At 45.0% G+C, this 25,483-nt stretch overlaps 1 protein-coding gene across 1 annotated transcript in view; it reads left to right on the top strand.

Annotated features, from left to right (window-relative positions):
* The first annotated feature begins 13,580 nt into the window (after positions 1-13,580).
* Positions 13,581-25,483, top strand: part of LOC126484260 (zwei Ig domain protein zig-8-like) — a 442,308-nt gene continuing 430,405 nt past the window's right edge. The window contains exon 1 of the mRNA XM_050107679.1: positions 13,581-13,731. The gene's annotated coding sequence lies outside the window, so the exon portion shown is untranslated. The remainder of the gene's footprint in view (positions 13,732-25,483) is intronic.

Below are 25,483 nucleotides of genomic sequence, written 5' to 3'. Positions count from 1 at the left end.
CGTCGATGACGAGGCCACTACTGAAGTGTTACAGCAGGTAACACGTACTATCGACTAGGCTACCGTGAATGCACTAACAGAGGAAATCTCACTCGAGGAAGTCGAAGACACCGTGGACAAAGGTGCGGCCAATAAGTCTCCTGGACCTGATGGATTGCCCATCGAATTCTACCGGACTTTCCGTGACTTCATGATGCCTCGCTGGGTTATAATGTTCTGCGAACTTGTGTCTCCAGACTGTGTTGTGCCACCAGCGTTTGTAGAAGGTCTTCTCATACCGGTACACAAGCCAGGTGGAGGGCTATCGATTAACGACTATCGGTCGCTTACAATGCTGAACACCGATTAGAAGATTTTCACCAGGATTATGGCGAGCCGTATTAGGACGACTTTGCCGATGATCCTCGCTCCAGAACAGACGTCGCAGGGGGGAGAAGCCAACATACACATGGCCACCAGTGACTGCAGGTACTTAATAGCGATCGCTTCTGCGTGCCGTCTGAGAGCGGCGATCGTCTCCATCGATTTCAACCGCGCCTTTGATAGAGTGCACCACAACTTCCTCCTACGAGTGATGGACTGTATGGGATTCCCCCCGGGCCTCATCGACACCCTACGGCGTCTTTGGACAGCAGCCAGCTCACACGTGCAGGTCAATGGAAGGACGATAGGACCAGTACCCATTAAGAGGTCTCTACGACAGGGTTGTCCCCTTTCTACCTACCTTTATGCAATCGCACTCGAGCCACTCCCAGGGGGCCTTAACCACCGCCTATCTGGCATCACGCTGCGGGACGTCACCTTTCGCTATAGGACATACGCTGACGACCTGCTAATGCTGGTTCGTTCCAATGACGAAGTTCAAAGCGTACTAACCTGGATTGAGCGATACGGACGGGCCGCAGGCAGTCTTCTGAACATCAACAAGTCGGCGGCGTTGGATATTGGGCGTGGTCTCGGACCGGAAGCCCTCGCTCCCCTCCCACCAGTTTCTGATCTGCGATATTTGGGAATCACGTTCAAGAAAGATGTACGTAAAACAGCCGCAGCAAACTACCGACGGTTATTACAGATCATACGCACAATGGTGCGACAGAACCTGCTCCGGGACTTGAATCAGCTACAACGTGTTGAATACCTGAACCTCTACGTAGCATCAAAACTCAACCACATGGCACAGGTCCTCCCACTACCGCTGCAGATTGGTCGCCGGCTTCAGGCGCCCTTCTGTTACCACATTTCCGCAGGTTATATCTTTAAAGTGCAATACGACACCCTTACCCTCCCAGTGCACAAAGGAGGCCTGGGATTGGTCAACGTCAGGGCGAGAGCAGCTGCCCTTTACATGAGCAACATGAGGAAACGATGGAAAAGTCAATATGCCTCTCTCACGGGTCGTTTGCTACAGGTTCTGATACCAGTCTCTAACGTCCCGCCGGTGTCGGTAGCGCACGTCGCACCACAGCTCTCCCATGTGTCGACCTTCATTCTTGATTACAGCTATGTCAGCTCGAACCTCTCCGCCACACGTCCACCAAAGGCGAAAGATTTTTATACCAACCTTCTGCGGGCTGTTCCCCATAACGTGGTGGAAAACAAGCACCCTACGGTTCACTGGCCAAGAGTGTGGAAAACGATACACCATAACTTTCTGTCATCCATGGTGCGTTCGAAGCGGTATCAGATCGCCAACAAAAAATATGCCACACGACAGCGACTTCACGCTATTGGACTGGCAGACTCCCCTTATTGCCCAGATTGTCACCTCTTGGATACCGATGAACATCGTTTTACTTGCGCATCATCGTCCGGAGTTTGGCGACTAACACAGAAGATATTGGCTTGTTACCTCCGGGTCACACCTGATATGATTGACCCTCAGACCCTACTCTGTCCCGATGAAACTTTCCGGCTGCAAAATACCATGCGCTTACATGGTTCCAAGGACTTTCCGTCACCTATAGCTTTAGTGACGGAGAGAAAGAGCAGCTTGATTACTGGTGGTTCCTACAAAATGCTCACAATGCCACCGAACGCACACCGAAATACCGTACGCTCTTCGCAAATTATTTACGCAGCGTTTTCGTTAACCCCCCACTCAGCTGGGGAGTGCCAAGCTGCGGTTAATGTTCTGTGCCGCATCACACTAACGGCTCAACGTTCTGCCTTGTCAGCCATGAGCAAAGGAAGAGACAAGCTGCTGCAAGGATACTGTTTTCCTTGAGGGACTAGCTAAGCAGAATGCCTCCGTTGCAGATGCCCCTCAAAGGCGCTATTGGAGATATCAGATAACGATGGCGAGGCTCCAAGTGGAATCAGTTACATTATTGAAGAACCTTTTAGTTGGAATTACATCAGTCATTTTTATTTTTATTTTTTGATTGCTCTTTTATGCCACCTTTGTTGTTGTAACACTTACTGGTAACACTTAGTTACTAGAATTCTCATTTGTACACGTTCCCTAAATGTAATTATGTATAAAAAAAAAAGAAAAAAAGTGGCAAAGGATAGCCCTAACCTTGATTTCCCATATTTCCCCTGGTATATAGGCAGCTCTCTGGGGTGAGTTCATTCAGGAGCCAACGCCTGAAGTGGATCAGATTTTTTGTTATAGGATGAAAAGTGGCGGTGGCACTTAGTTTTTTTTAGTTCCATTTTCCTAAGGGGCTTTTTTAAGGGAAAAAAGTGGTCAAAAAAGGGGAAAAAAGATAAAAAAAGGAAAAAAGGGGTAGCGTCTATTTAAAAAAAGGATAGCGTCTAAAAAAAAGGGGGTAGCGTCTTTGATTCATAATCAAAAACGTCTTCGGTCCTGGGTTCGATCCCCGCCACTGCCTAAATTTTGATAAATAATCAGCATTGGCGGCCGAAGACTTCCGGCGTAAGAAGTCAGCCTCATTCTGCCAACGGCTTGTCAAAGAGGGCGGAGGAGCGGATAGAGGTCTAGGGCACTCTCTTGTCCTAGGGGTGGGAAATTGCCCCTAAAGGCGGAAGAATCAGCAATGATCAACGACATGAGGATGCAGAAGGCAATGGAAACCACTGCATTAAAGACACGTAACGTGTATCCACAGGACATGTGGCCTGTATTTGAAGAAGTGTCATGATGATCTCTCCATTGGCAAAAGATTCCGGAATAGTCCCCCATTCGGATCTCCGGGAGGGGACTGCCAAAGGGGAGGTTAAGATGAGAAAAAGATTGAATAATCAACGAAAGGATAACGTTCTACGAGTCAGGGCGTGGAATGTCAGAAGCTTCAACGTGGCAGGGAAACTAGAAAATCTGAAAAGGGAAATGCAAAGGCTCAATCTAGATATAGTAGGGGTCAGTGAAGTGAAGTGGAAGGAAGACAAGGATTTCTGGTCAGATGAGTATCGCGTAATATCAACAGCAGCAGAAAATGGTATAACAGGTGTAGGATTCGTTATGAATAGGAAGGTGGGGCAGAGGGTGTGTTACTGTGAACAGTTCAGTGACCGGGTTGTTCTAATCAGAATCGACAGCAGACCAACACCGACATCGATAGTTCAGGTATACATGCCGACGTCGCAAGCTGAGGATGAACAGATAGAGAAAGTGTATGAGAATATTTAAAGAGTAATGCAGTATGTAAAGGGGGACGAAAATCTAATAGTCATGGGCGACTGGAATGCAGTTGTGCGGGAAGGAGTAGAAGAAAAGGTTACAGGAGAATATGGGCTTGGGACAAGGAATGAAAGAGGAGAAAGACTAATTGAGTTCTGTAACAAGTTTCAGCTAGTAATAGCGAATACCCTGCTCAAGAATCACAAGAGGAGGAGGTATACTTGGAAAAGGCCGGGAGATACGGGAAGATTTCAATTAGATTTCATCATGGTCAGACAGAGATTCCGAAATCAGATACTGGATTGTAAGGCGTACCCAGGAGCTGATATAGACTTAGATCACAATATAGTAGTGATGAAGAGTAGGCTGAAGTTCAAGACATTAGGCAGGAAGAATCAATACGCAAAGAAGTGGGATACGGAAGTACTAAGGAATGACGAGATACGTTTGAAGTTCTCTAACGCTATAGGTACAGCAATAAGGAATAGCGCAGTAGGCAATACAGTTGAAGAGGAATGGACATCTCTAAAAAGGGCCATCACAGAAGTTGGGAAGGAAAATATAGGTACAAGGAAGGTAGCTGCGAAGAAACCAAGGGTAACAGAAGAAATACTTCAGTTGATTGATGAAAGGAGGAAGTACAAACATGTTCCGGGAAAATCAGGAATACAGAAATACAAATCGCTGAGGAATGAAATAAATAGGAAGTGCAGGGAAGCTAAGACGAAATGGCTGCAGGAAAAATGTGAAGACATCGGAAAAGATATGATTGTCGCAAGGACAGTCTCAGCATATAGGAAAGTCAAAACAACCTTTGGTGACATTAAAAGCAACGGAGGTAACATTAATAGTGCAACGGGAATTCCACTGTTAAATGCAGAGGAGAGAGCAGATAGATGGAAAGAATACATTGAAAGCCTCTATGAGGGTGAAGATTTGTCTGATGTGATAGAAGAAGAAACAGGAGTCGATTTAGAAGAGATAGGGGATCCTGTATTAGAATCGGAATTTAAATGAGCTTTGGAGGACTTACGGTCAAATAAGGCAGAAGAGATAGATAACATTCCATCAGAATTTCTAAAATCATTGGGGGAAGTGGCAACAAAACGACTATTCACGTTGGTGTGTAGAATATATGAGTCTGGCGATATACCATCTGACTTTCGGAAAAGCATCATCCACACAATTCCGAAGCCGGCAAGAGCTGACAAGTGCGAGAATTATCGCACAATCAGCTTAACAGCTCATGCATCGTAGCTGCTAACAAGAATAATATACAGAAGAATGGAAAAGAAAATTGAGAATGCGCTAGGTGACGATCAGTTTGACTTTAGGAAAAGTAAAGGGACGAGAGAGGCAATTCTGACGTTACGGCTAATAACGGAAGCAAGGCTAAAGAAATATCAAGACACTTTCATAGGATTTGTCGACCTGGAAAAAGCGTTCGACAGTATAAAATGGTGCAAGCTGTTCGAGATTCTGAAAAAAGTACGGGTAAGCTATAGGGAGAGACAGGTCATATACAATATGTACAACAACCAAGAGGGAATAATAAGAGTGGGCGATCAAGAACGAAGTGCTCGTATTAAGAAGGGTGTAAGACAAGGCTGTAGCCTTTCGCCCCTACTCTTCAATCTGTACATCGAGGAAGCAATGATGGAAATAAAACAAAGGTTCAGGAGTGGAATTAAAATACAAGGTGAAAGGATATCAATGATACGATTCGCTGATAACATTGCTATCCTGAGTGAAAGTGAAGAAGAATTAAATGATCTGCTGAACGGAATGAACAGTCTAATGAATACACAGTATGGTTTGAGAGTAAATCGGAGAAAGACGAAGGTAATGAGAAGTAGTAGAAATGAGAACAGCGAGAAACTTAACATCAGGATTGATGGTCACGAAGTCAATGAAGTTAAGGAATTCTGCTACCTAGGCAGTAAAATAACCAATGACGGACGGAGCAAGGAGGACATCAAAAGCAGACTGGCTATGGCAAAAAAGGCATTTATGGCCAAGAGAGGTCTACTAATATCAAATACCGGCCTTAATTTGAGGAAGAAATTTCTGAGGATGTACGTCTGGAGTACAGCATTGTATGGTAGTGAAACATGGACTGTGGGAAAACTGGAACAGAAGAGCATCGAAGCATTTGAGATGTGGTGCTATAGACGAATGTTGAAAATTAGGTAGACTGATAAGGTAAGGAATGAGGAGGTTCTACGCAGAATCGGAGAGGAAAGGAATATGTGGAAAACACTGCTGAGGAGAAGGGACAGGATGATAGGACATCTGCTAAGACATGAGGGAATGACTTCCATGGTACTAGAGGGACCTGTAGAGGGCAAAAACTGCAGGGGAAGACAGAGATTGGAATACGTCAAGCAAATAATTGAGGATGTAGGTTGCAAGTGCTACTCTTATATGAAGAGGTTAGCACAGGAAAGGAATTCGTGGCGGGCCACATCAAACCAGTCAGTAGACTGATGACAAAGGAAAAAAAAAAAAAAGGTTTCTGGCGGTCAAGTGTTCTGCAGTCTTCAGGTGTGAGCAATGTTTTGTGTTGGCATTGCAGTAATAAAAATGGAGCAGCATGTCTGAACACGCGATTCGCAATAAATATTCCTCCGTATGCGACAATAGAAATGGATAGTGAGACACTCCACTCCGTTGTGATGGATAAAGCTCCACAATGTAGTAGCGTAAAGCGGATAACCTCTGCTCTGCGCAAAGAAACATTCCATTCGATAAAGTTTAACTTAGTGTGTATAAAGCCAGCCCGGTTAGCCGAGCGATCTAACATATGGCTTTCCGGAGTGGGAAGGAGCGCCTGGTCCCCGGCAGGAATCCCCTCGGCGTACTTGTGTCTAGGTCCGGTGAACCGGCCAGTCTGTCGATCGTTTTTAGGCGGTTTTCCATCTGCCTCGGCGAATGCGGGCTGGTTCCCCTTATTCCACCTGAGGTGCACTATGTCGACGATTGCTGCGCAAATAAGTTCTCCACGTACGCATACACCACCATTACTCTACCACGCAAACATAGGGGTTACACTTGTCTGGTGTGAGACGTGGCGAAGTGGTCTGCGGTGGTCGTCGTGGGGTCGTTGCGGCTGCGGCGGGGACAGAGCCTCTCCATCGTTTCTGGGTTCCCAGTTCACATACAATACAATACAATACATACAATAGTGTGTATAAGGCAAAGTTAACGGAACTCGTAGTGCTGTACAAGCCAAGAACGCCACGCTACCAGTTCGACAAACAGCCTGAACAATACGACGTGATTTAAGTGAGCTTCCTCCTTATCACAATAATTTAAATCCGACTGAGAATATACGGGGCCTAGGTGACAAAAAAGTGGCATGAAGCAACAAATAATTTACGCTCAGTGAGGTTGATATGCTGACAAAAGAAGCCATTGCAAATGTTACACCAGAGGGCTGGAGTTCGAGTTGTCGGCCATACCAAGAAGGTAATTGAGGAGACATGGATTCACGATGGACTGCAACGAATTTTGTCTAACGCATTTCTCTTGTTGCCGTGTTAAAGTCTGCATTTTTTGTTAAAACACAGGAAAGGTCAATATTATTCATCTCACAAACATTCTAATACAGATGAAAATGTGACAGGTCAATACTTCTTCAAAAGCCCATTCTCAGTATAAAAATAAAGGTGTAACTTCCACATTTATGCTTTTGCAAAGCCCACAGCGGTTCTCGTTTCACTAACTACTGGTGCGCCCTAAAATTACATTATTTCGTTTAAAAAACTGTAGGTGTTCGAATATCGCGGTAGATACGGAAGTTTCACATATTAATCAAATGGAAAAATACTGTCCTCTACATGTGCTATTATTTGTCAAAATCTTGTTTTAGTATTCCAAACCGTTAATGAAATACCAGGCATCTATGAATATTTCGTTCTGGCTTTTTCACTGGCGCATGTGTTTGTGACGGAGCCCTTCACGTACTTTCCATTTTCTCGATATTGGAGAGAGATAGCGTTATCCTTCTGAGACTAATTCAATATCTCATCTAAATTTTATACGCAGGAATATACACTGAAGCGCCAAGGAACTGGTATAGATATGCGTACTGAAATAGAGAGGTATGTAAACAGGCAGAATACTGCGCTGCAGTCGGCAGCACCTCATAAGACAACAAGTGTCTGGCGCAGTTGTTGTATCAGTGATATACTCTTTCCACGGGGTCAATCAATAAACTATTCAACCATCCATTTTCAGTAACAAGTGTCAAAGAATCAGTTATCTTTAAAAGTAATGATAAGGGAAAGGATTAATTAGCCCCAATGCTTCACTTTAGATTTCGCATTTATTGTCACACCCATCAGTGTAAACCACACAACAAACAAGTGTAACAATGAGAGAATATTTGCACTCGTAATATCTGCTATATAGGTTAAGAATTACTTAATAAACAACAGGAATCTAAAATTATTCCTTTTTATTAAATACTTTTAAGACCATAAACAATAAAGACCATCGGTTAATAAAGCCCCATAAACTTGAGCAAGGATCACCTTTTCAGTCTCTGAATGAAGTCAGTAGGTGACATAGGGGACAATCAGACGTACATTAAATGTTACACAATTAAGGGCGATCACTCATTAAGACTTATAACCACAAATTAAAGAAGATTCATCTAAAGCAATTAACATAAATAGCAAGTGATTAAGTCACGTTTCAGCAAATGTATCAAAATCAAATCTTTCAGTCATACAGCAATGTTGTATCGTGGAATACGCCGGATTACCGACACAGAAGGCTACATTTTACCCAACAGCAATTTCTCCGAACCTAGAACTATCTTAGTAGTGTACAATACTTAGGTTATCCAGAACTACACTAATTCGCCTTTCTTGGGCATAACGGTGGAGTAGATAATTAACCTCTTATTTCCTTGTCCTGGAACATTGAGCGGCAATAGACACTCGGGCAACTCTTACCCCAGCGTGGCTCGGGAAAGAGGATGGCTCCACCAGGAGGAAACATTTACCCGAACTGGAAAGCAAACTCGTCTAATACGAACCACTAGGTTGGAGGAAGACCAGTTGGCGATTTTTGATCATTAACCAAAGCTTGCTGGCCAGCGGACGAAAATTAGAGAGGCAAAGGTAGCTTTATTTGTGCTCACTAGAATTGGTAAGTTCTACAAAAGAGATTCCGGCAGAACTAACGCCGTAGTATCTATACGGGACTTGGGAGCTAGTCAACAACGGACTCTGCACAATAGGCCCACATTTCACACAGACCGAGCAACCGACATCAGTCGTGGCTAGGCGGATTACCAAATAGAAACACTAGCACTACCTTAAATATGATTCAATAGAGCACTTAAATGCCACAGAACCTAAACTCTATAACACAAGAATATATACACAATAACAACACTAAGTTAAGTATGCCTATGTACTGAAACACAACAGATATTGGCGAATATTAACATAATCTCGCATTTCAGACATCGATAAAATTAATTGGCTCTATCTCTCCGCCAGACTCTACAGGGTTATTTAACATTTTACTGCTTGCTTATCCAAACAGTGACCTACGCTGTCCGTTGGAAAACAGCGGCTTGCAGAAGGTCCACAGCCAAAAATTTGTCATTTTTTTGTGTCTTTACGACGCGCGCCGTAAGTCAGCATGGCGTTCAAATTCACGATCATGCAAGGGGGCAGTAACACACAGTCAAGGCAATTTCCGACTGCACAGTCGAAGCAGAGAAACGTTGCCACACAGTTATTAATGGTTCCCACAACACCGGGAGATTGACCCCACCAGACGACGACCGTTGCACTAACTAGAAGAAAAATCTTACTTTCAGTGACGACACCACCTTCTGGTGGTTACCAGCAGCCGCAGACGGACTTCATAGCTTCCCCAGCCCATGAACGGAAACCAAACGTTGTCCGCAGATTTACGGCCTCTTGTGTCCTCACGCCCCGGGGTTTAAGACCCATCCAGACTTGACATAGAGGGACAGAGCGTCCCGCTGCAAAACGGTCGTTCAGGGCCAAACACTCGCCTCAACTTCCTCCTCCGCCCTGGGCACGCCACACAGCGCCTCCTCCCAGCGGGCGCGCTAGCAGCGGCTCCTCCGCAACGCCCTGTAGGAAAGCGCGGAAACTCCAACCAGGAGTAAACCGAGGGACAAACAGGAACCGTGGCAAACGACACGGTTCGATCAGTTACTGGTGCTAAAATGGCAGGTTATCAAGATTTAAGTCAATTTGAACGTGGTGTTATAGTTGGCACAAGACCGATGGGACACAGCATTTCCGAGGTAGCGATTATGTGGGCATTTTCCCGTGCGAGCATCTCACGAGTGTAACGTGAATATGAGGAATCCGGTAAAACATCAAATCTCCGATATCCCTGTGACTGACCAACGACGACTGAAAAGAATCGCTCTACATTACAGAAGTGCTACCCTTCCGCAAATTGCTGCAGATTTCAATGCTGGACCGTCAACAAGTGTCAGAGTGCAAAGCATTCAACTGAACATAATCGGTATGGGCTTCCGGAGCCGAAGGCCCAGTCGTGCACCCTTGATGACTGCACGACATCAAGATGTACCCCTCTCCTGGGCCTGTCGACATTGGGATTAGACTGTTGATGACTGGAAACATGTTGCCTGGTCGGACGAGTCTGCTTTCAAACTGTATCAAGCGAATGGACGTATACAGGTATGGAGACAACCTCATGAATCCATGGACCCTCCATGTCAGCGGGGAAGTGTTGAAGCTTGTGAAGGTTCTCTACTGGTGTGGGGCATGTGCCATTGGAGTGATGTGGAACCTCTGAGACTGTAAGGTGGCGTGGTCTCTTGACCTTCATTTTCTGGTGTCACCGCCAGACACCACACTTGCTAGGTGGTAGCCTTTAAATCGGCCGCGGTCCGATAGTATACATCAGACCCGCGTGTCGCCACTGTCATTGATTGCAGACCGAGCGCCGCCACACGGCGGGTCTAGTCTAGAGAGACTCCCTAGCAATCGCCCCAGTTGTACAGCCGACTTTGCTAGCGATGGTTCATTGTCTAGATCTGTTCTCATTAGCCGAGACGACAGTTTAGCTTACCCTTCAGCTACGTCATTTGCTACGACCTAGCAAGGCACCATTTTCAGTTACTATAATCTGAACAGATAATCTTGTGAATCGTGTACCGTGAAGAGCGACGTTCATCATTAATGGATTAAAGTTAAGTATCAAACTAATTATGTCTGCTTTCTGAATTCTCATTCCTTGTCATGTTCCGGACCTCACGTCAGTATAGTTCTTCCCTCTTCACGCCACCCTGGGTGAGCTTAAATGTGTGCCTTTCGGCCCCCACTAGTAACACAGTGTTGGCTCTTCTACCAACACAACACATTTGTTACATATTCCGTCCTCACAATCGTGTTCTGCACATCAAGATGCTTCATTCGAAACCAAACTCGGTAATGTAGAGTCAATTTTGTATGAATTCATGTAAGTGATATGCAAATCTAATAAGTAAATCGCAAGTGCACACCGAGGTTGAAAAAGTCGAGGCTGGCATACACAGCATGATGGCCACAGGAATTTTCGTTCTAAAGAGGGAACCAGCCCACTGGGAGGCCAATCCGTTCAGAGGGGTGAGTCAACACACACCTACTTCGGCAGGAGCGAACACTGAGAGAGGGGACAGCTTTTGCCAGAGCGAAGGGTTAACAACCCTCATGTTCGACTTAAAAGCAATTTCCGCTATATCGTGTGGGAGCGCCCAAAAGACACATTTGTTGACGGTCCGACTTCGTAGTTACAGAGTTCTCACAGGAGGTCAGTATACGCCTAACGGAGATCCTACATATTTCCACGTTGGTCGACTTAAACGAAACGTCATTCTCCCATTTAAAAGAGCAACGCTGCTAGGCGGAATATTTCTGACGGAAAGAGCCAGAGGAGTGAGGGAAGACAGCGAATGATATAGCCTTGCAGTTTTTCCAGAAAAAGGGGCCGTTATGTTGTCGCTCTTGGAGCGGGAACACGTAACGAGACCGGGTGTGCTCGCACGTGTACACAAACAGTGAGGAACAAAGTCTCTCCTCATTAATTCACTGGGAGAGCACCTCTGTCGTTAGCAAATGGGAGTGACACTCTATATTGAATTGCCCACGATTAAGCGTTGATCACTGTGTTGGCTGCCACACTTACTGTGCTGTGTGAACACGGACAGAGTACTAGTTAGACGCCAGCGAGTGAATACTAAGTGGCATCATGGTGGACTGGTTATCTGACCGGTGTACCATGCCAATAGTTAGACTAGGGCTGGGTAGGAGTCCTTGACTTCATCAAGGCATAGAGAGAGTTTGATTGGCGTAGGTCAGTGCAGATAGAAAGAGATAGTTGTGTTGTATGTGATCAGCAAGCGACACAGGCAGCAGTCGTCGCAGCTCACGGTATTGTGCGCTACAGCATATGCGAGCCCCATCTTTCGTCCATAACAGTACACTCCATTACATTTCTCATGCGACAGCCTTGGCCGTATCTAAAAAAGTTATCCAAGTTGTGTAGGCACAGTTCTCAGCCAATCTGCCTTGTAAATAACATTCTTAAAGGAAAGGGAAAAAAGAACCTTTCTATACTTTGTAAAATAATAGCATTCCTATCCATAAGAGGCCTTCTACTGTTCCAAAAAGAACCTGGAAATTTATTATTTTATAAAAGAAGTTTCACTTGATTTCTCAGAATTTTTTTACAGTAAATAATATTTTACGTTCGTTTAATGTTTTTCTTGCACTAACTAGCAATGCTCCAGTACCCAAGTATTCCACTAGTTACGTAAGAACATAGAATATTTTTGTGTCTTTTCCTTACAGCAGACGACTCCAGAAGATATTTGTTGCTGAATGTTTTTCAAGCAGTTCTTGTTGATACATTAGGAGTGTCTGTATGACTTCTGTAGTAGCGTGAGGTGGAAATTGTTTCTCGCAGGAGCCAAAGGGTACTTGTCGGATCAGTTCATTGCGCACCTTGATAAAATAAAACCCACAAAATCACAATACGTCTAGATACAACTCTGAAAGGTGACATGTACGTAAGCATCCTGTCTGATCACCTCCATCCATTCGTGTCCATCCTTCTTTCTGACGGAGTTGGGCTATTCCAGCAGCACAGTGTTTCCAGGAACACTCTTCTGAGTTTAAACACTTCCAATGGTCACCGAACTCCAGAGACAGATGTTATTCAGCATATCTGGGGTGCGTTGCCAAGTGGTGTTCAGAAGAGATTTCCACCCCCTCGTAGTTTTACGTATTTATGGACAGCCCTGCAGGATTCACGCTGTCAGTTCCCACCAGCACTACTTCAGACATTAGACGAGCCCATGCCACATCCTGATTCGACACTTCTGCGTGCTCGACGGGACCCTGTAGGATATTAAGCAGGTGTACCAGTTTCTTTGATTCTTCAGTGTATAGCCTAAGAAGCACAAACGCGAATTTATAGTGGCTCCTGTTATTCACTGCAAAGATTAAGAATTTCTTTTAGTAGTTTAGCTAATACGGGAACATTATAATAAAAGTGATCATTAACGAAACGATAGGCAGTTCATAACGGAGCTGACGAATTAAACTATAAGATGTGTGGGAGTCAGCGTTTATTACCGAGTAGCTCCTTCAGAATCGTTTGAGTAAGGCTGCAGATCGGTCGGCTTGCTATTCACGCAATCCGGCAAACTTCGAGTAGGCCTGCCAGCGTGCTATGCACACACAGACCTCCACTCACTCCGTACCGAGCTGGCCAAAGTTGCAACTGATTTTGAGCGGACTGCAGTGGTGAGTTCCGTGGCCGGGTCCTCCGGCAGCGCCCGCCGCCGCTCCCGACCTCGGCCGCGGCCAGACGTCGCGGGCCGGCCGACGGTCCTCGCGCCGGCGCATGCGCAGTGTGCGCCGCCCGCCTCGGCTCCGCCGGGCCGCGCCGCCGCCGCCGCCCGCAGTCTCGGCCCGCCTCTGCCGCCGCCGGCTTCCGACGGCGCACAGTGCCCGCTTCACTTCGCCACGCCAGCTACGCGCCCCGCCACGCGTCACATCGCGTCCGCGCCGGGCGGCCGGCATGGCTCGCTGCCTGCGCCACATCGGCGGCTGATGTCGGCATGGGTTACGGCCCTGGCGGTAAGCGAGCCTCAGCCACACGTCTGCAACATTTGTCCGCGCTGGCGGGACATTTGTCGTCTCCGAAACTGATACGACCTTCGCGATCTTCCACAACTTCCACAGATTTTTTTATACGCTCCCAATCGACCTCAGTTCCCCGTAAGAGTGTTGTAGCTTTGAAGGTTACTTTTTAGGCAATTTACCTGCGATTTCAGACGTCCATTCAGCGCCGAAAGACCTATCGTTGCCGATAACGACATAACAGTCGTTCCTCTGCACACTCTGTAAGCGTGCTAATAAAAGTTTTTCCACTAACCGTTGCTGATGAGCTACATGTACTCACAAAGTCGTACATCTTTCACCTGAAGCCTGTATGAGGCAAGTTGACACGACATAATTGTCACAAGCGCTGCACGACAATAAAGTCTTTCTGTGGTGCAGCGTACCATTTTGAGCAAATTCTTCTAGACATTTACGATGACAATTTTGTTGGTGCGACATTGGCAGTACGAAGAAAGTCTCTGAGAGGTCGAAATGCCTTATGGCCAGGATTGATAAAACGATAAGCAGTTACTGCTATATGCTCCAGTTGGCAAGGCGACGGCCCGCTCAGATATGTGTTGGGCAAATCCTCTCTGTCGGCAGTTATCGAACCTGGGAGTGTCTGGCCACGATTGGAAGTACGTATTTACGGTTTTATCCAAACAGCATCATCACCTTAATTCTACGCTCATTTCAGTGGTCGTAAATTTACGATGCTCTTATTTACTTTGCGTTTTCGCCTCTGTGGCCACTTTGTTTTTATTGTGATTCATACTGATACTCTGTTTCTCGATTCAGTACTAGCGCCTAGTTGTGGTGGAGACATAATCAAAAAATTAAACCTTTTGGGTGTTCCATTTCTTTCCGTTTATTTACTATGGGCTTTTAAAATTTTCTGCATCACTTCCACCTGACACTGACGGCAGCTGAGTAAGTTCGATTGCTGTAGACTGTATATTAACAAGAAACATGACTCACGATGAAACGTAGGTCATCGTTACATTTTATGTATTCATGCTCTGCCTCTCGGAAGCATTTCTACGGCATAACAGACTACAATCGGTATTCGCCAGTCATGTATTCAATGCACACTCACGATCGTACACAGACACCCTTATACCAGCATCAACACACACACACACACACACACACACACACATACACACACACACACACACACACACACACACACACACACGCTGAGCGACATAAATACAAAACACACACACAAACTGAAATATATGCAGTTTTTATTACGTCTAACGACGACATTTTTCCAAGAATACATAGTTTCATGAATAAGTACGTAGCGTTTTGTTTTCGATTTTGGTATTCCGGTTGCTATTCTTTTTTATCGATTTTCAGTATTTATTTCTAGTTTACTGTTGCTGTTTGAGTTTACATACTGTCATATTGTTATTTGGATATAGCGAGTGGACCTATGGACACTAGAAAATGGAATGCCAAGTGGAGAAAGCGGAACATTTTCGACATATTCTTGTGTTTGAGTTCAATAGACGAGTAACAGCAGCGGAGGCAGCCAGTATATGGGACAATGCCAAGTGGTTTTCTCGTTTTAAGGGGGATCGTTTCAGCATTACCCTCCACGTCCAGGAGGACCTTCAGCGTTTCATGAAGATCGTTTAGACGCGTAAATCCACAATCATCGTCACTGTACTGGAGAAATGGCAAATGTGATGAACTGCGGTCATTCCACCATCGTACGACATTTTCATCCGATGGCGAAAGTTAAAAAATAGGGGACCTCGCGCTCTGAGCCAAAATCACAAAAGTCAACGGGTGGCCCTACTTTCATCTCTGCTTGCTCGTTATCAGTTGGCTTGTTAACAACGCTAATTATTCGTTACTGGTGATGAAAAGTGGTGTCTCTGTGCGAACGTAAGGAACAGATTGTCATGGCTGAGTCCAAACATAACAGTAACTCTGTGTACAAATCGTAGGAGCATATCGAGTAGGTTTACGGATGTACGAGTGGGTCGAGGACTTGTTAAGCTACGGAACCCAGTATGTTGTCCTCTACGGCGAGTGTTCATCAGAGACAAGGGTTTCTTCAGGTGAGGAGTGCCCCACTGAAGTGTGGTAGGACCGCTATTACTCTCTATACACAAAAATTATTTGGGGAACGGGGTGGGCAGCAATCTGCGGTTGTTTGCTGATGATGCTGTGGTATACGGTAAGGTGTAGACATTTAATGACGAGGATGATACTAGATTACTTACATAAATTTTCTAGTTCGTGTGATAAATGGCAGCTAGCTTTAAGTGTAGAAAAATGTAAGTTAACGCTGATGCGTGCGCAAAAAGAAAAAAACAAATCCTTAATATTCGGATAGAATGTTAGCAGTTTCCTGTTTGATACTGTTACGTCGTTTAAATGTCTGGGCGTAACGCTGCAAAGCGATATGAAATTGAAAGAGAGTGTGAGTTATTTGGTAGGTAGGTTGGCTGATTGGTTGTATCGGGGGAGGAGGCCAAAAGCGAGGTCATCGACCCAGTCGGATTAGGGAATGATGGGGAAGGAAGTGAGCCGTGTCCTTTCAAAGGAACTATCCCGGCATTTGCCTTAAGCGATTTGGGGGAATCACGGAAAACCTAAATCAGGATGACCGGAGGCGGGTTTGAACTGTCGTCCTCCCGAATGCGAGTCATCTGCTCCACCTCGCTCGGTGTTTTGCAGCGGAAGACGAATGGTCGACTTCACTGTATTGGGAGAATTTTAGGACACTGTAGTTCACCCGTAAAAGAGGTTGCTTTTAGGACGTTGGTGTAACCTATTCTTGAGTATTTCTCCAGTGTTTGGGATCCATACCAGTTTGGATTAAAGGAAGACACCGAAGCATTTGAGAGGCGACTGCTAGATTTGTTACTGGTAGGTTTGAACAATATGCAAGTGTTATAGAGGTATTTCGGGAACTGAAATGGGAATCCATCTAGTAGAACAGCGACGGTGTGGTGTACTGCAGATTGCTTCCCCCAAAGTGCAGCCCGGTCGCTGCTGACCAGCAAAGCTGCGTGAATCTGTGCACTCCACTGTAACCCCTGCCCGCTTTCTACACTGAAAAAACACGCTGTACAAGAGTTGAATTGGGAAGTCATTCCGCACCCACCTTCTTCACCTCTGATTTTCACCTTTCCCGCTCTCTATCGAACAACCTTCAAAAAACTTTCTTTCCAAATGAAAGTGCGCTCCTAATATGGCTCGACTAATTCTTGGCATCGTAATTAGTAATTTCTACTGACGCAGAATCGAAAAGTTACACAGGGTTGGCAGACTGTTGTAAATAGTGAATGAGAATATATTATTGATGACTAAAGTCTCTTTTGTGTTCATGTAAATTATGAAGGAACGCTACAAACTCATGCACGAGCCCAGTAATAAAAATACGAACCCGTCGCTCTGGGCAGAGTGTTCGCAGCATCCGGCTCGGCAGTCACTCGAGTGTCGGAACTGGGACCCTCCTCCCAGACATCCCCAGTTGGCGACCTCTTTCTGCCTTCCCGAATGGAAAGAAATTAATTTTGAGCTAAAACCTTATATTTCTCTGCATCTGTACATACTGAACACCACACTATCAGTTTTCTTGTACGACATTTAGTGTTTGACAAGAAAATATGAACGTAGTTCTATTTCTTATCGGCTGCTCTGTGGTGTAGAATCATTAGAGCTGCACGAAACTAACATTCTGTGGCAAGGAAAATCGGTTGCAGAAGACGTTATCCATCGTGTCTCCTACACTACAGACGGCACATTTTAATAGTCTTATTATAGTTAGATAGCTGCCTTTCTGTCCTATTAGTATCCGCTGTAATCACGCAGCCTTTAACGAGGAGGACAACGCAAGTAAGTTTTTAGCTGTGATCGTATGCACTGCCGTTACGGCAAATAACAAATGCTTAGTATTGCATTAGAACCTATGAATGATTCACACAGATATTGTATAAACTCGCTAGCGTAAAGCTAAATAAATTCAACTAGTTTTGCCCCCTCAGTGGAGTTTATCTTTATTACTGTTTTATACTGGGAATATTTTAACCAGTGGTTTCTTAGGGTCCACAGCTTAGTACATCAAAGTAATTTATTATTATTAGTTTCATATTATTGGCTCCGAGCACAATGGGACAACATCTAATGTCATCAGTCCCCTAGAACTTAGAACTACTTAAACCTAACTAACCTAAGGACATCACACACATCCATGCCCGAGGCAGGATTCGAACCTGCGACCGTAGTGGTGTTTCATATTATTGGCTGCCTCTGAAGTGTATATGGCAATTTGAGAACAGATACTAGTGAAAATTTCCTTTTTTCTTCAGTAAATCCACTGAATGAGAGAGACAAACAGAGGTAACCCTAGACAGCAGCAAACAAAAGAAGAAGAAGAAATATAGGTACATTTATCTGGCCGACGTAGGCAATGAAAAATACGTATTTATGAATATACGTCCGTCAGGTATTACTGTTACTTAGCTATATGTGTCCCGAAAGCTTCGTTTTGGGCGTTTCTGGGTTTCAGTGGATGCTTCTGGTAGTGGTCTGGTGAAGCAGTCGCCCCTGAATTTTACCTGAGTGTGCTCCACTGCCAAGACCACGCTGACGCTCCTAAGTTGTGCTAACGCGCCCCCGTCGCTCAGGGCGCCGGCGCCCGCCTGTGACACACTAGCACTCGGACGTAGCCGGTTCGAAACCTGGTCGTGGGCGTGTTTGGCCAGAAACGGTAGCAGAGATGATGGCCCGATTCAAATTCCGAACATCGCTGCCGTGTGTCTTGGAATGAGGCCAGATGACACTGTCGGCGATGATTCGGACGACGGATGGTGACGCTAAGCCTGGCTGCGGCCTTGGTGCAGTTAGAGACGAGCAGGACACGTACCGCGACCTAGGTTCACCCTCTCCCTTCCGTCATCATCATGGAACGGAGAAGTTACCCCGCACACACCTATGCAGTCACCTACAACCGACAGAAACTTTTAAGACGTAAGACACAATTTTATCACATGATTCCTATATCTAGAGAATAGCGACGACTGTGTGCTGAGGGTTTTCTTTCCTTTCCGATTAGGAGGCAGGACCTGTCCTTCGCGGCCTGAAGTGTCACGCGACTCTTTCTTTCCGTTTCTCGGGGCCGGATGAAAATGAAACACTCTCTCTCTCTCTGTCTCGCTACTTAGGATGCCGTCACCGTTCACTTTACTCCTACCGGTAGCTTTATTCTAACGCATTATGTACTTCATTCGTGTGACGCTCGTCTTTCTATTGATAGCGAAATCCAATGTAGAGGGTTTTGTCCGCCTTCGGCGGATTACTTCCTGATGGTTGGTTGCACACGCGCTTTTTCTTCGCCTAAGCGAGACATCAAGCGCTCAGACTGCACATGAAACTGAAACCGGTTGGAAAGAGAAGGCTTACCGTCCGGCAGTGGGTGGCTCACGAATCGCCACGGTCCTCCACCGTCCGCGTCGTCACCGACTTTCACGCCCAGAGCTCTTCCTACAAAGAGCTCTGAATCAGTGGATATGGGAACGCTTATTGCAGATACAGCAGTGATTTGAATTCTATTGATTTCAGCGTTTTTCTTCTGCCTTTGTGTCAGGAGGCTATGCTGCTCGAAAGGGGCAGCGGTTATCCTCCACGTCTCCCGTACCCTACGCACGGTGTCTGGGCGTTCGTTTACCGCGCGTGATATGCACTTCGTAGGCACTGCGGACGCAGTCAGTCCGACGTCCATATCTCAAGGAACACAAATGGCCGGCCGCGGTGGTCTAGCGGTTCTAGGCGCGCAGTCCGGAACCGCGCGACTGCTACGGTCGCAGGTTCGAATCCTGCCTCGGGCATGGATGTGTGTGATGTCCTTAGGTTAGTTAGGTTTAAGTAGTTCTAAGTTCTAGGGGACTGATGACCTCAGATGTTAAGTCCCATAGTGCTCAGAGCCATTTGACCCATTTGAACACAAATGCGGATGTCAGTGATCCGAAATCACACACTAAATGAAAGTTCTGGGCCAGTGTAATTTTTGTTTCACTTCCCAGAAGTGTGTTATTATTGAAACTGTCGTTTAATACAGGCAGCCAAATGAGGTGCCTTTAGTTCTTTCAGGTCGAGTGGTCACGAGGAATGTTTTTGCGTTAAGTTCTGTTAGTACTTCTTCATTTCGTTTTTCTGAAATCAGTTAATAGTTTGTGACTCTCTTCTGTACACACGTGACTGTTGATTCTGACATTATTCCGAAAACAAGGGTTCACGTGCTTGTTCCTTGCGGTTTGTGTTGGCCTTCATTCGGGACTTGTTTAAGGCGGCCGCTTGTGCCACCAAGTTGAGCGGATTGCCCGGGCGGTACGGGTGCAGAATTTGTATACAGCGAGGATCACAGTTAGTACCGAAAACTGGCGCGGTAGGAAGTATACGGTAATACAAGCAAAACTGCGCCGGGGACGTAGGTCCTCAAGTCAACCGTGTACGAAGCGATGGAATCTGTGCCGTTACGAGCCATCACTGACTTTAGCACTGGATATATTAGTCCTAGTCAGTTTCAACATATTTAAAATATAAAGATTTCGATTACGTTACATCTAATACCACTCAGATTTCACAAAGGGCACTTCTGTGGAGTGTGCTAGATAAATGTTGCGGCAGAGGTAAATTTTGCCGCCGAAATAGGATTACATCTTATCAGCCATTTTGATGCAACATAGACACGTCAGCGTGAAATTGAAAGTTTATTTTTGGTATTTCTAATAACATAAGTTGTAAATCACGGAGGTAAAGGTGTTTCATTACTAAACTAAGAATTAACGGAAGTTTTATATTGTAATTGTTTCCATTCAGTTCAATCGATAGCACATTATTATTGAAACTAGAACAATACTATAGGTTTACTCCTCTTTGCGTTCACTAATAGCTTTTAAAGATTCAGGAATTACCGTAAATGGAAATTCAACACTGCAGTGAGAGTCGGAAATTTATTTCAATTTCAGAGGAATGAGTACGTATTACCCAGCTCGAACGCAGATTACTAAGATCGAACCAAGAGCCCACAGAAATCCAACTTATGTCATAGGCAGAAGATGGCTGGGTGGCGGGGGGGAGAGGGCCATGAGAGCCAAATGATTTTTCGGTTGTGGGGAAAAAGGTTCTCGAGCTGGCCCTCCTTTTATTTCAGTTAGAGTACCACCTAAGTAAGAGAAATCACTTACTTCGCATGGTAACGTTTGCTGTTACGTGACCGCGAGGTATATACGGTAGGATGTAAGAATTTCTAGAGGACGACGGTATGTGTCATTGTTTTCATTTTCAAGTGACATTTGCCTTTGCCATTAGTCATTTAGAGATATTCTTTACGGAGCTCCTCGTGTGACATAAATGTTACTGAGCAATAGGTCAATGGACTCAGAGGGTATGACGGCTTACAAGGGGATCGCGCCTACTGGTCGTCACCTATTTCATGGTGTATGCCGATCAGCCAGAATACTATGACCACCTTTCTAATAGCGTGTTGTTCCACTTTTTAAACACAGTATAGCAAAGTTTCTGCTTAGCATGGATTCTACAAGTCCGTCACGGGATTCTAGAGGTATTTTGGCACAAGATGTCAAGCAATTCCCGCAAATTACGAGATTGTGGCTTAGGGGCACGCAGCTGGCACCCGATATGTGTTCCATTAGGTACAGATCAGGCACATTTTCTCGCCAAGACATGAATGTCAGTTCACTATAATGCCCATGAAACCACTGTAGCACGATTCTGACTTTGGAACACGGATGAGCGAAGTATCTATTAGGAACATTACGTATGCAGATTGTGGACAGTTGGGAATGTGGGTCTCACGGGAAGCGTGCAAGGGATAAATCCCTGCAGTCGCGCTATTCATCTGTGTCCTCGGTGGCTCAGATGGATAGAGTGTCTGCCACGTAAGCAGGAGATCCCGGAGTCGAGTCCCGGTCGGGGCACACATTTTCAGCTGTCCCCATCAAGGTATGTCAACAACAATTGTCAGAATCTGAGGGTTTCAATTAATTATCATTTACAAGGGTAGTTATACTGCTGGAACATGTCATAGCAGTAGGGGGAAGCTTCGAGCGTGAAACGATGCAGGTGTCCGTCATCATGTTCACTTTGTGCACTGCTGTCGTTATGCCTCCCACTACCATCCCATAGGAGCCCAGTGCACCCCACATCATAACTGTGACCTCGCCGGCCTGCATTGTGACGTGGTGCATGTTTCGCCTCGATGACGGCGTGTAAGGACCCTGCCGTCGACTTGATCTAACATGAAATGCCATTGATTCAACAGGCGACACCATTCTATTGATACGTGGTGAAAACTCAATGATGCTGTGCCCACTGCAGTCGTAACTGACGATGTCATCGTGTCGATACAGGAATACGTAGGGTCGTGTTCAACAACGGCCTTTAAACAGTGGGCTCCGAAACGCTTGTGCCTGCACCAGCGTTGCATTCTGTCACCAGGTGCGCCACAGGTATGCCTGTCCTACTTTACACAGTGGGGAATCGTCCTACCTCTCCGTTTTGTGATGAGACGTCGTCCAATGTCACACGGCCTCCTCGTTATTTCAACATCCTTCAACCCCTTGCCATAGGTGCTCTCCACAGTAATACGCCAACAGGCGACCAGCTTCGCCGTTTCAGAGATTCTCGTTACCAGCTGCAGAGCCACAACAATGTCCCCTTTATCAAAATCGCTTATATCGGTGATTTCCATATTTGTGGCCGTAACGTCGCTATAATCACAGCCCATTCGTCGCTCTTCCGATGAAATTCTTTTCTTATTGCGTCACGTGTCTCACCACCACCACGACGCATTCAATCTCGAGGTGGGCACTGGTCATATTATTCTGGCCCATCAGTGTATGCTGTGCTTGGCCAGAAGCGAACACGACTGAAGCGGGAGTTCCAGATGCGCAGGCGTTTAGATGTAAATAACGGGTCTGGCGAGCAGAAATTACGTTAGCGTAGCTTTTCGGAAGCGGTTGGCGCATCGGAAAGAGCTGAGGAAGGTAATCCTAGAATCGTGGTGTCGATCCTTCTGTGGATATTATATAATTTCATTTCTTACGTTACTTACAACGAAAATAAACCTTAATAAGCTGGCCAGTGTGGCCGAGCGGTTCTAGGCGCTTCAGTCAGGAATCTCGCGACCGCTACGGTCGCAGTTTCGTATCGTGCCTCGGGCATGGATGTGTCTGATGTCCTTAAGTTAGTTAGATTTAAGTAGTTCTAAGTTCTAGGCGACTGATGACCTCAGACGGTAAATCCCATAGTGCTCAGAGCCATTTGAACCAAATCTTAATAATGTTCAATATATAGTAGTTATTAACATTGTCTTAAAAAGCGTCCCTCGGGCCAGGGGCCGTTGTTGTCCTTAGCGTAAGTTAGTTTAACTTAGATTAGGTAGTGTGTAAGCCTAAGGACCGATGACGTCAGCAGTTTGGTCCTATAGGAACTTACCACGAAAATCCAAAAATATTTTTAAAAGCATGAAAAGGAGGACTCTGCAAATAACTTTCCAAGAAATAATTGTAATTAAACGGTACAGGACTTAGCACGCCCTGAGTTTACCAACCTTCGAGCAGCCCTGTGCAGCTGCTACGACTACGGACCTCATTCGCTTGCTACCTCTCGACTCCTTTTCATTCATTTCATGAAAATATTAATAAGCACAACATCTCGAAGATTATTTCGGTTTTTTCGCAGTGTAAATAACGTAAAAAATTAAAAGAGAAAAAAAAATCTGTGGCGGCCTCCACCCAAAGACTTAAGGTTCCTAAATTACTTCTGCTGCAGCAATAGTTTCCCGAAAACTGCGCTAACATATGAGTCGACTGTTTCCAAAGTCCCTTATGTCCATGTAACAATAGTCCCCAGAAACGACAAAAAACTGTCACTCAGTTGTTTTTTGGTTTTTACTGTTATTCTTAATTTGTTACAATTTTCTTTTATATTCTGGCCTTATATTTTTATTTCCCATAAATCACACCAAAATATTTTTAGTTAAAGTAAATATTCCACTCTGAAGATAACGAATTTTGAAACTTTTATACGGACATAATTGTTCCTGGAAATGTTTGGTTTTAAAATGGTAGGTACAAATGAAAAATAACATTGGCATACCGTAACATTTATTCCTGTTACAAAATTATTAGTGACCACCAGAAAAAATAACATAGTAGATACCTACTCATTAACTGTTTTGAACAATTGCCGTCAACTTTGTATTAATGTAGGACTTCACTGTGAGATCACTACTTTATTACATGAAATACTAATCTGCTCCTCAGACTCACCAGGAAGATGTCCAACATCAAATTCTTCATCCAGTTCAACTTCGGACTGCTGTTTGAAGATATTCTTGTAGAATGAAAGTTCATTAATGTCCATCCAGCATAGTCTATAGTGCTTATGTAAAAGAACTGTTACATCTGTGAACTGTTACATCTGTGATTTTTTCTGATTTTACCATAACAGGATTAGGTATCGCTGCTGGTTTTAGTGCCAACCAGGATTTACCCCTTTGCAGACACATTTACCACATCCTATATCAGTGTCGTAGCTCTGTTCCCCTTGAACAGTGGTACTGCTCTGATCTATCTCTTTAATTCTACATTTACATCTACATCTACATGGAAACGCTGCAAATACCATTTAAGTGCCTGGCAGAGGGTTCATCGAACCACCTTCCAATTCTCTATTATTCCAATCTCGTATAGCATGCGGAAAGAATGAACACCTATATCTTTCCGTACGAGCCCTGATTTCCCTTATTTTACCGTGGTGATCGTTCCTTCCTATGTAGGTCGGTGTCAACAAAATATTTTCGCACTCGGACGAGAAAGTTGTTGATTGGAATTTCGTGAGAAGATTCCGTCGCTACGAAAAACGCCTTTCTTTTAATGATTTCCAGCCCAAATCCTGTATCATTTCTGTGACACTCTGTCCTATATTTCGCGATAATACAAAACGGGTTGCCTTTCTTTGAACTTCTTCGATGTACTTTGTCAGTCGTATCTAGTAAGGATCCCGCACTGCACAGCAGTATTCTAAAAGAGGGCGGACAAGCGTAGTGTAGGCAGTCTCCTTAGCAGGTCTGTTACATTTTCTAAATGTCCTGCCAATAAAACGCAGCCTTTGGTTAGTCTTCCCCACAACATTTTCCACGCGTTCTTTCCAATTTAAAATGTTCGTCGTTGTTATACCAAGGTATTTAGCTGAATTTACTGCTTTTAGACTAGACTGATTTATTGTTTAACCGAAGTTTAACGAGTTCCTTTTATCACTCATGTTAATGACCTCACACTTTTCGTTATTTAGGATCAACTGCCACTTTTCGCACCATTCGGATATTTTTTATAAATCATTTTGAAGTTTGTTTTGATGTTCTGATGACTTTATTAGTAGATAAACGACAGCGTCATCTGCAAACCCCCCAAGACTGGCTGCTCACGTTGTCTCCCAAATCGTTTATATAGATAAGGAACAGCAAAGGGCCTACAACACTACCTTGGGGAACGCCTGAAAAGATTTCTGTTTTACTCGATGACTTTCCGTCAATTACTACGAACTGTGACCTCTCTGACAGGAAATCACAAATACAATCACATAACTGAGACGATATTCCATAAGCACGCAATTTAACTACGAGCCGCTTGTGTAGTACAGTGTCAAAAGCCTTCCGGAAATTCTGGAATACGGAATC

Source organism: Schistocerca serialis, chromosome 6, assembly GCF_023864345.2.
Source record: "Schistocerca serialis cubense isolate TAMUIC-IGC-003099 chromosome 6, iqSchSeri2.2, whole genome shotgun sequence".
Taxonomy (NCBI): Eukaryota; Metazoa; Arthropoda; class Insecta; order Orthoptera; family Acrididae; genus Schistocerca; species Schistocerca serialis.
The sequence above is the reverse complement of the archived record's forward strand: the minus strand, read 5'-3'. Positions and strand labels throughout refer to the sequence as shown.